Source organism: Mus pahari, chromosome 15, assembly GCF_900095145.1.
Source record: "Mus pahari chromosome 15, PAHARI_EIJ_v1.1, whole genome shotgun sequence".
NCBI lineage: Eukaryota > Metazoa > Chordata > Mammalia > Rodentia > Muridae > Mus > Mus pahari.
This window is the reverse complement of record NC_034604.1, coordinates 27,862,966-27,872,887: the sequence shown is the minus strand read 5'-3', so window position 1 is coordinate 27,872,887 and position 9,922 is coordinate 27,862,966.

Genomic DNA, 9,922 nt, shown 5'->3' with positions numbered 1-9,922 from the left:
AAGAGAGGACAGGTTGGCAAGATCGAAGAGTAAATGCCCCCTTCTTCCATGTTCTTTATGTAGGCTGTCTCAAATAGTGTGGTAGATTTAAGGTGGATCTTCCCACCTCAAAATATCCAGATTTAGGATGGGGTCTTCATACTTCAAATAGTCAAATAAAGAAAAATCCCTCTTTAGAGGTAGTTTAGTAAGTATGCCTGACAAACTCATATTTTTGTACTCACAACCCCAAATCTGCTTGATTCAGTAACTATAACGGACATCTGGACAGCTTCAGGTGCATCCCTGCCCCAGACAGGGTGTACATAGTCCAGCTCTTGAAACTATCAGATGTTACTGTATATCATTGTGCATCCATCACTGTAGATCACTGTGCACCCATCACTGTAGATTACTGTGTATCTACTACTCTGTTTTTCTGTGTGTCTATTACTCATTACACTGCCGATTTATTATGGTTTAATACTGTATATCATCACTGTGTATTACTGTGTATCCATCACTATATCTCATTGTATATCAATTACTATGTATCACTTGTATATCACTCTATCTATTGTATGTATCACTGGGTATCACTCTACATCACTATGTGTGTAGTGATTTGACTCTGAGGTAAATCATTTCAGAGTGTCTGAACAGACACCTAGCTTCCCCCAACAGCATAGCTGAGAATGTCACCAGACAGCGTCTGAGGCCTACAGCTGCTTTGTTGTAATGAACACATTTGACATTTCCACCATTTCAAAATGTGGTTGATTTGTACCTTTCTTTGTTATGTTACACTGAAAACTTCATGCCATTATTATTAAACTGATGCATGGCATTTGGGGTAACCTAAATTTGTGTTTCTAGACCATGGCCACTCATATTTGGCAACAAGAGATCTTGATTTTCCACAAAGGTGTATTTTGCCAACCAGAGACTCATCATATCCGAAGACTCATGATGAATGAACTCGTTTGTTTGTTTAAAGCAGAGTTCCTGCTGGTTTTCAACTCACTGTACAACATAAAACAATCTTACACCCGTAATCCTCCTGTCTCTGACTTCCATATTTTGAGCTTTTAGGAACGTATCCCCAGCATTGGCTGCCAATGATCAGTAACACTTGGGTTGGCTCAGTGCTTCGGCCTGTGAGTGTACTTGTTGTCAAGCTTGACAATGTGAGTGTGATTCCCAGATCCCACAGGGTGGATAAAGAGGGTCATCCCCTTAAGATGTTCTCTGAACTCATCAGACACTCTCTCTAAATAAATGTAAAAAAAAAAAAAAAAAACCCAAAAATTAAAATAAAGTGTCCCTCAAGTTGCTGAGCTTCTGTAATTTCAGCCTGTGTTGCCTTAAGAATGCCAGTTTTCAAGAAGTCAGCTCAACAGTAGGCTACTTTCTTACACTAATATGTTTTTGTCAGTACAGTGATATCTGGGCCTAGATAACTTTATACATAAGAGTGTTTATTTTGGTCACTAGATGTTCATTTGTTTGTTCATTTGTTGACAACCCAGGCTGGCCTCAAGCTACTGGGTACTAGAGGATGATCTTGAACTTCGGATCCTCCTGCCTCTACTTCTTTACTGCTAGGACTAAAAGACATTGCCATGCATCAAGTCTTTGTGTTATAAGGGTTAGACCAGTAACTTTGGGCATGCTAGGAAAGAACCCCGACTTCCTGAGACACATGGTCAAGGGCTGTGCCTGCCCTTTTAATAGCTCCCATTTGGAAACAACGTGGGAAGATTAAATTTACACTCACTCAGAGCACTGTAGGAACTTTTTAAAAAATATAAGTGAAAATTAATTATATAGGAAACATTGGCATGAGACAAACTATGCAAAATGAAGAAACATCTCAAGGGCTGATTACTTATTCAAGGCATATTTCATAAATCACACTGGTAAGTGGAAATTTGGGGGTATCTTTGAAGGATGTGGAACCTCTCTCAACTCTTGATGAGCCATGCTGGAATGAAGGGGAGGTGGCAGCTGGAGCTTCAGAAAACTCTGCAGCCACCAAAGCTGCCCAAAGCCAGTGTTTTCTGCATTGTTGTTTACAAATTCAGAGAATGAAACTCAGGCACCACAGAGGATGAGTTTTAGGAAGAAGTTTATTACAGACACACGGGCAAAGGCACAGGAGAGAGAAAAGACAGAGCTAGTGCATAGCAGGAGTGAGTCCTGGAAACCAAGCAGAGAAGCTGCTCTTCTATGGCTTTCTAAAGCACTTGCTGAAGAAGCATGGAGGTGGGTGTGGTCGGTGCAGTTGGCTCAAGACTGGTGAGCCTTGGCTTGCCGGGGACCCCCTGAGTGAACAACTTGGAACTGGGGATCGATGCAAAAGCAAGAGAAATGTAATGTTCCAGCGCATTGGGGTGGTCCTGCACCTGAAGGAGAGGTAGAGAGCCCAGGGAAGCCCTGTCGGCCAGCTTTTATACAGTTTTCAGGGGTAGAATAGAGCACCAGCTGCTAGGCACAATGTGATTAGCAGAACAGTATGACTTTTAAACTGATTGGTCCTCTGTCTACCCTGAGGAATGTCTATGTGCTCTGTGGTCAGCAGTCGGTCCCCCTGCCACCATCTTGTGGTCTGAGGAATGTAATTAGCCTCTCCCTTCTGGAGGGGAGGGGTGCCTATGTACTCTGTGACCTTTCCCTTCAAGGATGGAAGGGGTCTGGTAATTTTCCAAAGTTCCTGAGCTGACTGCTGCACAAGGTGTCCAGTTTTAGTGACACCCTCACATACAGCTTCTTAGGCAAAGGGTAAGGGCTGAAAAGGAACCAGGGAGCAGAGCTCTCCCTGCATTTCCGGCCTCCAGTAAGGAGAGATTCTTAGAACTACTGCTGTAGGCTCTCTGGGCTCCTGATAAGTTTCTTTCTTCTGTTCCCAACGACATGGTTGAAATTATAAATAAATACAGAATCAAATTACAGAATATGGGCTTTAGGAAGTACAGAAGAAAACACAAATCTTGGTGTTGGGTTATGGATGGAGCCAGTGGTTCAAGGGGTCAAAGAACATGTTACTGGGAACTACTGAGTTTATTAGAAGAGTTATTCATACCATGGACAGACAGACAGAGGGGCAACAGCATGTTGGGATCCCTGGAGACAGCCAGAACTCTTGTGACCAGGAATGGAATATCCGTTGACACTACCTGAACACTGGAAAGCTTCAGAAAAAAGCCTGAGATTCCCAGGCAGGATGTAGGTAGTGCCAATATTGCCAAAACCTCACTTCCAGGTGATAAGTCCTGTCTGTGCTAGCTAGTGACTCACAGACATCTAAGTAGAATGGGAGCCTCAGTGCATGAGAAGAAATCTAAGCAGAGGCCAGAGTTCAGCATTACAAAGTGAAGTGAAGAGTACACCCTCAAAAACATGATGATTAAGCATCCAAGATCTGAAAACTGTCTCTGGGATCGGAGGTGGAGTGGAAAAGGAGGGGAGGGAAGAAGGGGAGGAGGGGGAGAAGAGGGAGGGAGGGGTGGGTAGAGGGATAGAGGGAGAGAAAAAGGGAAGGATGGGAGGAAGGAAGGATAGAAGTGGAGAGAGGGAGGAGAGAGAGAGAGAAGGAAGAAGACAGAGAGGAGAAGAGAAAGGTAGTGGAGGAAGAGGGAAAGGAAAGAATAGGAGGAAGGGGAAAGGGAGGAAGGGAGTTGGGGAAGAGGGAGAAGGAGAGAGGTGAAAGGAGAGGGGGAGGGGGAGAAACTCCTTTGGAAACATCAGTGCTGGCTACAGCCATGAGAACAGGCAAACTTTAAAATTAACCAGTGTTCAGTGCAAACAGCCTAGGAACAACAATCGAAATGTGAAGAGAGCCCTGGAGAACCTGACAGATGGGCCAGGTAAGTTAGTGTAAGTTCCGTGGAGTCTTAAAATCCATAAACTAAGACTCCATTCTAGGGTAGATCTCAGCCTCAGGAAGACACAACAGTGGACAAAGCCCACACTGAGAAGTGAACTTTTCTTCCTTTTACCTCTTTCAAGGAATGCTTTCCTTAATACTCTGGGTTTCCCAGTGTTTGGGGCTTCCTAATCTTTCTCTAAACTCTCCCTCCCCATCCTGTGGCTGCTCATCTGTCATGTGTGTGACTCCAGATTAAATAGTGCAGTCTTTCCCTTCTCCCCCTCATCCTCCCAGGAAGTCACAGAGTTCTCAGTTTACCTGCCCTGATTTTTTTTTCCTAATAAATTTGTCCTTGAGCTTCCATTTGAGTCCACTTTTAAGTTTGTCTATTAGCCAATTTAAGAGCCTCAAGACGGGACCCAGATTTCCCTGGGTCAGAAGACTTGAGAAAATATAATAGAATCCAGGGCACTCTAATAAAATCATCGCAGAAGTGAAAATACAATGAAGACAAGAAAAAAAATAAGCATAAAACATCATGACTTGTGGTCAAATTACTTAAGAAAATAATGAACTGGAAGCAAATATTATAAAAGACAGATATTAGACAATGATTTAGGGTTTCGAAAATAAGCAACAAATGAAAAAGATATAATTCAAGGAAAATTTTTCTGAGTCATAATAGTACATGAATCTACACAGCACATTTTAGGCTTATAAATGGTTACCAGAGTGGTTAGAGTCACAACCTGGTCCCTGGTAGCCCCAGAAAGCTAGGTTTAACTACCTGTCCCCAGTAGGCCAATTGAACAGACGGGTGACAGCAGAGATTTAGTCAATGTGACCATTCTGGGAAGCCAAATAGAGAGGCCCAGTGACCCTTCTTCACCCCAAGTCCATCTCTGGGGTCTGGACATGAGGCTTGGGTTTAAATAGACATCCAGAAGTATGCATAGCTAAGAAGTGCTGGCCAAGGTGTGGTCAGGCAACCATCTCTGTCTCGGCTTCAATCTCTTTTGAAAAGTTGCTTGACAAACTGTCAGAACTGCATCAAGTCTCTTCTTAGGACAAAATTCTCTTCTTTGGTTTCCACCAGTATTTAGCCTCTTTCTTCTCCAAGCATGAGATTTCTGGAGAAATATGAGTTTCTTAAAAGCAATTGCATCAGTCTTATAACCAGTCAGAAGGACACAGTGTCTCTTTAGATTATCTTTATTCTTGACAAGACAGTTACAAAACTATAATCAAGAATACTAGCAGAGGCATACATAGTATATGTATTATAGTAAATTTTATTGTAGCAAAATTTCTGCTTCAGGAGTGGTGGTTTGAATGAGAATATCCCCCCATAACTTCAAATATCTGAATGCTTTGTCCCTAGTTGGTAGAACTGTTTGGAAATTTAGGAGGCATGGTCTTGTTGGAGATGTGTCCCTGGAGGCAGGCTTGGAGGTTTCAAAAGCTCACATCATTTCCAGTTAGTTCCAATCACCTCTGCCTTCTGCCTGTGGGTCAGATGTAAGCACTCAGCTATTGCTCCAGCACAAACCTACATGCCTGCTGTTCTGCTCCCGGCCCTAACCTCTCTGGAGCCCTCAGCCCCCAAATTAAATGCTTTCTTTTATTAGTTTCCTTGGTCACTGTGTTTTGTCACAATAATAGAAGAGTAGCTAAGACACCAAACAAAGGAAAAGGAGAAGGAAGGAAAGAAGGAAGGATGGAAGGAAAGAAGGAAGGAAGGATGGAAGGAAGGAAGGAAGGAAAGTATGGAAGGAAGGAAGGAAGGAAAGTATAGAAGGAAATGAAGAGGAACTGAGGAGAGATAGAAGGAGGGAAGGAGTGGGTTACTTGGCGATTTCTGGTGAAAGTTCAAATAATATATAAGCTTAATAAATTACTGAATCAATTGGATCTTTTGACCCAAAATTTTCTCATCAGAGTATTTTAAAATGTTTAAGAAAAATAAAACCAGTGATTCTATCTAGTCCAACTGATCTGCAAGTTGAACATCACTGGTGAAACTCGATTCTTATGCAAGACTACATGGAGTCCTGTAGTGTTCCCATGATTCTCCCCCGAGCATCTAAGGAGTGAGCCTTAAACAGCCTGATTACAACGTCAGCCCTGGGCAGGGTGTAAACATGCAGCTCTGCTATGGGGCGGCAAGGCATGGCTGTAAGAAATGCAGGACAGTGCACTCTCATTTCCAGCTGGGACAATGGGGAATTATTTTCATTTTTAAAATAAGTGACAGAAGTGGGTGGAAAGACCACTCAGTGGTTAAGAGCATGCATTATTTTCCTCCTGGAGGATCAAAGTTTTGTTCCCAAAATAAGCACTTATAACTCCAGCTCCAGGGGATCCATGTCCTCATCTATCCTCTGTAGGAACTACACTCATGTGTGTACACCCACACACATATTCGCACACACAACTAAAATTAAGGAAATCTTTTTAAAATAAGCAGACATTTGGGCCCGAGAGATGATTAGATTGGTAAAGTGCTTGCTGCACCATTGTTAGGAGCCGAAGCTAGGACATATAATGTCACATAAAGTCACATAGTGTCCTGGTTGATGGATGTTATGCACACCTGCAACCCCAGTGCTGTGGAAGACAGAGGCTGGAAGACCACTGGAGCTAACTCCAGGTTGAGTGGCAGATTATCTCAAAGGAATAAGGATGAAAATGAAAGAGAAGATGATTGAAGTCCTCCTGTGGTCTCTGCAGATGCACAAGCACATATACCTCTAAACACATGCATATATAACAAACACATGCACATATACACACATACTCACACATATATATACACACACATACACACATACACACACATACACACACACACACACTCACACACAGAGGTGTGGTTGACCTAAAGGTGGTTTGGTGACTCGATGTTCTACTGTCCACAGAAGTGGTGAAAATACTGGCAGGAGCAAATTAATCACTGGCTATGTCAGAACACCGGGAAAGTGTCCTTGTCAGCTCTGTCTTGAGTGATAAATCAACTTAAGAGAGGAAATGTTTATTTTGGTATAGAACTGGAAAGAATTCACAATTGTTGCATCATTAACAGTGGTAACTGAACATGTCATAATTAAGCATATCATCTGGAAATGTCATTAATTAACGACACTATTAACAACTACAAGAGAACAGAGTAGAGTAAGTGATTCACAGGACAAGAATGTAAAACCCAGGACTATTAACAACTAAAAGAGAACAGAGTAGAGTAAGTGATTCACAGGACAAGAATGTAAAACCCAGGGGATTTGAACTACAAATGATCAACTATTTCCAGAGCATAATGGAGCCTGCAACTATGACAGTAATTAGGACACAAAATGCATGTGTCTTTGTGGAGTCCAAAGGTTCACTTTGAGTATCTTCTGCTCTCTCTCTCTCTCTCTCTCTCTCTCTCTCTCTCTCTCGCAGGGGGAGGTTATATTTTATCTTACACTGCCAGGTAATAGTCCATCACAGAGGAAAGTCTGGGCAGAGCCTGGAGGCAGGAGCAGATGCAGAGGCTATGGAGGAGTGCTGCTTAGTGGTGTGCTTGTTTAGTTTGCTCTCTTATACACTCTCAGGACCCCCTAACTGGAGGTAGAAAAACCCACAATGGTCTGAGCTCTCCCATGTCAATCACTAATTAAGAAAATGTCCCACAGGCAAGCCTACAGGCCAGTCTTGCTAAGACTCAATTCAGTTGAGAGCCCCTCTCCCCAAAGACTCTAGCTTGTGTCAAGTTGACATAAAACTACCCAGAACAACTATCTACCCAGTAAGCCCCAAGATCTGCTGATTCCATGGCTGTCTAAGAATCACACTGGCAGACCAAGAGTATCCGTGAGATAATGTCCAGCAAGGCATTTGCAGGCACAGAGAAGTAGAAGTGTCTCTAGAACCCGTGAAGAGTCCCCATTGCTTTAGCTGTCACAGTTTTATTTTATTCCGAGAATATTACAAACTGTTGGCTAGCTGGGTAGTGGCACCACCTTTAATCTCAGGATTTGGGAGGCAGAGGCAAGTGGATGTCTGAGTTCAAGGCCAGCTTGGTCTACAAAGCAAGTTCCAGGACAACCATGGCTACACAGGGAAACCATGACTCAGAGAAATCCTGTCTCAAAAGACAATAAATAAATAAATAAATAAATAAATAAATAAATAAATAAATGTTGGCTAGAGTCATAAAATTATTTTGTGGCTATCCTCTCCAAATGGAAACTTTCTCCTCTTTTTCTCAAAAGCCTAGAGAAGCTAATACGACACATCAGCCTTGGGGAACACAGTTATAAGATTCAAAGGGGCCCTCCCTAGTGTTTTACATGCAGAAATTATTGATGGAGAAGAGGAGACCCTCTGGTGGAGCCTCCCCCAAATTATGCACTGAACTCTAGGAACCAGCTTTATGAATGTCCCAACCCCCTATCTAGAGTCACAGTTGTCTTTGAGTTGTCAACACTCCTGTAAATAACCTCATAAACTCACTGAATCACCAAGCTAGACTTACATGAATCACTTCTTTGTCTTTTCCTGGTGCCCTATCTGGGGCAAGCAGAACTTTCTATGTCTCCCCAGAAAATGTCATATGACAGGGATATTGTTGTAGAAGAAGAAATGACTTACAGCATTGCATTTTAAATTTTCCACAAAAGTTCTCAGAGCTCAGGAGCAAAGTTTGGTATTTGTTCTTCTGGGTCTGTTTTGAATTGCAGAAAGTGAAGCCCAGGTATTCTTAGAATGTTTTAATCTATAAGTCCACTGCATTTCAGGTCTAAGAGGTGATACATAGAGGATGAAGAGCCCTGTGTAGGTATGAGGAAGACATTTGGAACCATGTGGGCATTCCCTCTCTGTATATGAACAACAATGCTGGGGTCACCTGGCTTTCCCTTCCATGTTTCTTCCAGAGCATCCTTCCTACAGGGCTTCAGGTTGAATCCTTTTCTCTTCTATAATGACTTACAGTGTCAACACTCTGTACTTTCTCACTTCATTGCTACTCTAATCATCCTACCAGCAAAGAAGGCATTCTAGAGAGACACAGATGCCCACTTGCTCCTGTTAAACAACAGACCCCAAGAAATAGGAAATTTCTTGAAGTCTCTTTCTAGAAGAAGCTAGAGTCTGGTACCAGCCAGAGAATCATGTGGCGATTTGAATAGAAATGTCCCCCATAGGCTCATATATGTGAATGCGTGGTCATCCGCAAGTGGCCCTACTTGGTAGGGAATATAGGAGATATGGCTTTGTTGGAGTAGGTATGGCCTTGTGGGCAAAAGGGTGTCACTGGGGGTGGGTTTAGGGTTTCAAATGTTCAAGCCAGACCCAGTGTTTCTACCTGCTGCCTGCAGATCTAGATGTAGAACTCTCACCTCCTACTCCAGCACCATGTCTGCCTGCATGTTGCCATGCTTCCTGCCATATTGACAATGGACTGAATCTGAATTGCAAGCAAACCCCAACTAAATGTTTTCCTTCATAAGAGTTGTCATGGTCATGGTGTCTCCTCACAGGAATAGAACACTGAAGGAGGCAGAGGAGCTTGTCTTTAACAACTCGTCTTTAACAACTTATCAAACCCCCTTGTGGGAGAGACAGGAGCACAGACAATGTTGGGTCAATGATGGGAAAGACAATTCCTTTGCAAGGTCCTCTAAACTCTATGCACTAGCTGAGGGGTAGGGTGTCAATAGACTTCTTTATTCCTCTTCCCAAAGTGATCATGTTAAGTGATCTTTTCCCAACATTTTACTCGTCTCTCACAAAGTACTCTGTGACTTTAACTGGCAAGCAAGCAATCCTGATTTGTTAGGGTTTCTAGCCCTGGCTCTGACCCTAATGACCCTGGCAACATCTATACCCTTTCTTTCTTACACTTGCCTCCATGAGATGCAGTGCAGAGTTACAAGGCCCATAGATTTCTCTAGCCCAGAAGCCAGAGAAGCCAAGCACCTACGTCTCACAAACCCTCCCTTAGCTTACAGTGAAGGGTAAACTGAGGGCAAAGCCAGTCTCACCACTTCCCCCTTCTCCCACCCTTTCCTTTTGCTTTCCCCACCTCCCAAC